General features: G+C 43.8%; 1 pseudogene; it reads right to left on the minus strand.

Annotated features, from left to right (window-relative positions):
• On the minus strand, positions 1–118 carry LOC124717418 (annotated as a pseudogene).
• Between the last annotated feature and the right edge of the window lie 5,585 nt (positions 119–5,703).

A 5,703-nucleotide genomic window follows, 5' to 3' on the forward strand; every position in this document is an offset into this window, starting at 1 on the left:
TGGCAACAGTGCATGGCGGCCTAGATGGTCACCCATCCAAGTGCTGGCCACGCCCGACAGCGCTTAATTTCGGTGATCTTACGGGAACCGGTGTATCCACTGCGGCAAGGCCGTTGCCTCATCTTACTCAAGGTAGGAGGGAAAACAACTCTCTCACACCGAGGAATAGAGTATGATATTGCATGAGATTGTTCATTGCTATGTTATTCCAGAAGCATGGCCGATGTCTTCTTTGATCCCAAAAGATTCTGCAACAGAGACAACTGATTTGTTACGAAGGAAGTTTCATTTCAGATGGTGGGTTGTCCATGAAGTAGCATGGTTGCATGTGGTGATTTCAGTCTGCACTGGATGATACTCTACTATGTGCTGGGTGCAACCAATGTAGAGTGGTTGATGAAAAACCAGCACCATCAAAGCCGGGGTCAGCTGTATGAGGCAGTGATGAATGGTATACATGCAGTTACTACACCAGAATAGCACATCTATGTGAAGGGGTTGGAGGAAGTTAAGAGTGGCTGGACCGATGTGTTGTAATATTGAGGGCAAATATTGGCCCTCACTTATCACACTCCGATCGAAACTGCATGTCAACAGGCGTGAAGCAGTGATTGGAGTGTTAAATGTGGAAATGTTGGAGCAATGGTGGCATGAATGCGACATGCAAGATTGCAAGATTTTCCATACGTGGCCAGTGAGTGAAATGGACCTTCTTCAACAACGAAAGGAATCAGGTTACCTTACATTCAGAAGCCTGTTGCACTCGGCGACTGTTATATTGACTTGTATATTTCAGCTATCAGTCGCCCTTTTTAAATTTTATCGGCAGATGTAGATTTCAGCTAGAAACCAACCATTCTCAATGCACTAAAATTTTTTATCAATGCATGTAATGCCTGCTGGTCGGGCTTCATCCACAGTTCATTGAATACTACAGTAGTAGTACAATAGTAGTACATTACATGCATTGATCAAGAATGATAATGCATTGAGAATGGTTAGTTTCTAGCTGACATCTAGAACTGCCGATAAAATTTAAAAAGTTGTAGTATTCGATGAACTGTGGATGAAGCCCGACCAGCAGGCATTACATGCATTGAATCAAGAATGATAGTGCATTGAGAATGGTTAGTTTCTAGCTGAAATATAGATCTGCCAATAAAATTTGAAAAGGACGACTGATAGCTGAAAGCTATTATTTACAATGAAAGTAATGTAATTTTCCAGAATGACTATAAATATGTGATGAATTAAATAAAAACAATAATACCTCCTGCAGATCATTTTATACAGCGACATCTCACTGGAAAGCGTGTGTGTGTGTGTGTGTGTGTGTGTGTGTGTGTGTGTGTGTGTGTGTGTGTGTGTGAGTGTGTGAGAGAGAGAGAGAGAGAGAGAGAGAGGGAGAGGGAGAGGGAGAGGGAGAGAGAGAGAGAGAGAGAGAGAGGGAGAAAAAGAGGGCGGGAGGAGGCAGGACACTTGGACATTACAGTATTTGATTGACTCATTATACTAAAATGATGCCACAGTGTATTCTGCAGCAGCTGGTATAATTTACGATGCAATTTTTCCCAAATATCATACATGACTGAATAACTAGCGCAGCATATAAGGGGCATTCAAATGAAACCCAGTCACTAGTGTAAAGTAACGGTAGCTATTTTACTAACTCAAAAATGTGTTTATATACAGTGCACATACTCAAAAATTGTCGCAAAAACTGTTGGCATATTTATCCCATTGCAACTCTAGCTGGTCTATTCTATCCTTGATGAAGCTAGTAGGCGGCTGTCGGATCCAGACCTGGACCCAGTCACACACTTCGTCGTCCATTGCGAATCGATTTCCGCTAATAGCTTGTTCTAGAGGTCCAAACACATGGAAGTCACATGGTGAATGTTCGGGACTGTACTGTGGATGAGCCTGCCCAGGACGAGCATCGTCTTCCAGCGAGTCGCGCCCCTCAAGGAATCGTTTGCGCCATTCCACAACACTAGAACGACTCAGACTGTACTCACCGTACACAACCTTCATCCGCTGATACATTTCATGGCCTCCAACTCCCCCCGACGCCAAAAATCGAATCACTCCTCGTTGTTCCTGCTTACTCCCCTGCATGTTCTGTAGCGGACGATAACTTGTGTGACCTCCTTCTCTACGGCGTGAAACCACACTGGTGCTATGCAACATCAAACGGTGCACACGCTTCAGTCTCTCTGCCAATAGAAGGTGCCACCATACCTGCGGTTACATGGTACCACCTTACGTGTAAGGCAAAGGTAGACGCAGCGACCAGGTTTCATTTGAATGAACCTCATATAATTAAACGAAATACCCCATTAAACAAATAGAAGAGTGTGATATGCTAACAAAACAAATTACGCAGCACAGAAAAAAAGTATGTAACTGGCTTTATTAGTGTGTGACATCACTATAAGAGAGCCCCTAGCAGACTCATAAATAACCACAAACAATACAACAAGAATCTCCCTTCCTCTGTCCTTTTCCCAGGCTCCCACTCCCCTCCTTCCATCCTGTTTTTTCCCTGTCTACCCTCTCTCTGCCCCCCTTCTGTCCCCAGAGTCCTTTTGTATTCCCCTCATCTGCCTTTCCGCACTCCCTGTCACGTCTGCTCCCCCCCCCCCCCCCCCCAACTTCGTTTTTCTCTCCTTCCCCCTCTTTTTTCCCCTCATCTGTCCAGGTCCCCCACCATCTGCCCTTGGTTGTGGTGTGTCATCTTCGTGCCAACTTTTTAGTGCAGTGTTTTAAGTGTTGTGCGTCTCTTCCGAAGTGTTGCGAACAGAAATCGTACTGTCACTGGGTGTGATTTTTATATCTCTTGCGAACAGAAACCAGACTGTGGCCGAGTTTTTTTTAATTGTCGGTCTACTATTTTACCTGTCTGCTTCCTGTGTATTTTATTAGCATCACCAACCCTTTGGTTTATGTTTTAACTTCCACAATTTTCCACATCACCAACCCTTTGTTTTATGTTTTAACTTCCTCAGTTTTCCGCCATTTTACAATTTATGTCACCGTTTTTATGGCCTGCTTTTATTATTTATTACCTTCTTCCTGTTTTAAAAATTCTGTAAGCTGAAGAGCAGCCTACTAAGCTGCTGCCAGCCCGCCCCCTTTAGGGGGAATCGAAACTCATTAAAGGAAAAAAAACCACAAAAATCTAGACTGCAAAGAATTTTTCCCTTCATAGGAGAGAAGCGCACTGTCCTCTAAATACACGTGGAGGAGACCGCAGCCTGAACTCCCAAAACTCGACGCCCAACACCAAGCCACACCACAATGAAGATGCTGTCGACAACACAATGTGTCCATTGCGAGGGTGCTGCCGACTCAGCATGGTGAGCGGGCGCACTGCTGTGCAGGTCTCAAACCAGCTGAAGAATGACTGACAGCGCTGGTCATGAGACAGACAGCACCTCCTAGCTATGAATCTCTCTGGCTGGAATGAGAGATGGCAAGTCATTACAGGAAGTACAAGTGCCAAGACTACCACAGCTGTCCTGTGCATGTTTAAAAAGCGGGAAATTACCCCCCTCTGCCGCTCCCCTCCTGGGCCAATAAGGATCAATGTCCCCTCTCGTCCCTCCCATGCCCTCGTGTTTTTCCATACTCTGTAGTGAGAGGGAGCATTACAGATACACAGAACTGATGTTCTTTACTATCACTGAAAGCATGAACTACCGTAATATGCCTACGAGTAAGCATCTGGTTCTGAGCTAAAGCATACTGTGGGTTCAGATTCATTTACATGAATTGTAAGGGAATATACTGCATCATTCATAAAAGAAGTTAGCTATTAGATGGAACTATTTTTTTACAAGTAGTTGCACATCAGTCTGAGACCTCTTGTTTAGTCAGTATGTATTACCAGGTATATTAAAATGCATGTATGACAGCCAGCATCCCCAGCTCAGTGAAGCACTAACACAATCATGTTCACAAAAAAAAACAGAACAACTAGAGACAGGAAGTTCATATCCACAGGACATGTACATTAGTATGTTCTGCAGGAATGATTAGCAGCTGAACCATGTCGGCCCATGGGTTCAAAGTCAACGTCAATATCGTGGCGTAACACTACCTGAGCTGTGGCGCTCGTTACTGGCGCGCCAGTCTCCTGGATGTCCATTATCGATCCTTCGATGTATCTCATCTTTGCTTGCCTTGTTGTTTTCGGCATTCGCGGGGCGAGTGGCAGTTTACGTTTGCTCGGGCTACCTGCTGAGACGCCGCAAGGTACGAGGTGGAACCAACCACGTATATGTGTAGTTGGTTGTACGCGGTCTGCCGGTTCAGCGTGGAGGATATGTGTTGGCTGCCTGCCTGTCTGCTCTTCTGATTTTGCTCGCCGAGCCTTGCGACCACCTAGCTTGGGTTGCTGCCTGGTGTATCCTACACGAGCCATACCGGACGTCCACCAGAAGTTAAGCAGCCTTGTGTTTCTTTAATGAAAATGAGCAAATGTATAAGACCTTTTGTAACCAATTTTGGTGGCCTCTTAAGTGTGGCCTTCGTGTTTACATTGCCTTTGGAGAGAGCTAATTCTTTTAAAATTAAATATTTGGGGTTCCCTGTCCTTTAGAATCTTTTGGGGGTTTTATTTGAATTTTCTCTTTGGGGTTCCTTCCTTGTGCTTGGTTAAATGTTTACTTGTATAGCGAGAAGTGACTCCTGGTTAAAACTCGGAGAAGGTGTTTGATGTTACTGCCGCTTCTGGCATTTGTCTTTTCAATTAAGTGTTGTAATCCCTTCGAGCGACCTGGTGTCACTCCTCGTTAATTAATGCTGGTTTATGTGTACTTAATTGTGAATTGGCCATTTGAATGAATATTTTGGAGCGCAGTATAGCACTAAGGCAACCTCATTGTATACCACCTTGTGCTCCGGTCTAGTACCTTAATTTTCAGTGGCACGAGTTTGCTCCACTACCGATTTTACTGATGTGCTCCCTTCAAAATCTTGTCTTGTATAAGTTCCCCCCATGTGTGTCTGGGAATACAGAGATGAGCTTTAGTGTGACTTCAGTGTTAGTCAGTTAATGGAATCTTCATTTTGGCTTGGCTTCCACTGAAGAGTTTGAGTGGAGCGTAGTGTGTTTGATTTGTTATTCATTTAATTATTGTAAGTTTGTTTATTTAATGGGGAGCAAGACATTTAAAGACTGTTGGTATTAACTCCCCTAGTTGTGGGGTGTTGCTAATTCGTTCTAAATGGCCTACTACTTATTCAATGGCAAGGCTGTTGATTAGTTGATTACTGTGAGTACAAATTCACGCTATTTATTTGTTAACGAAATTGTTGAAGTGTCTGTGTCGTGATTCAATCACTAGCTACGTGTTTGAGCTACATTGATAAACCATACATTGCCTCCTTAAAATTTGTTACCAGCAGAAACCCTTAAGACAACTAAGTTTTGTCACCTTTACTGGGGGCAATATTTCATGTAGTTAAATTTTGTCTTAAAATGTGTATTTATCTGATGTAATAAACGAGTGATAAAAGAAAAAAGCAAAGGGGCCTGGTCCTTCCCATTGTGTCCGGTTAGTAACACGTATCACACCTACTGGTAAAATGTGTCGTTGTCGCTATAAACCAAAGGTAATGGATCAGTGTGACCTGGGCAGATGTGCATGATACCTCACAGCTGTATGCGTGAACTGTGCCATCAAATCAGTGAATTTG

The sequence above is a fragment of the Schistocerca piceifrons genome, chromosome 9 (genome assembly GCF_021461385.2).
Source record: "Schistocerca piceifrons isolate TAMUIC-IGC-003096 chromosome 9, iqSchPice1.1, whole genome shotgun sequence".
In the NCBI taxonomy this organism is placed as follows: Eukaryota; Metazoa; Arthropoda; class Insecta; order Orthoptera; family Acrididae; genus Schistocerca; species Schistocerca piceifrons.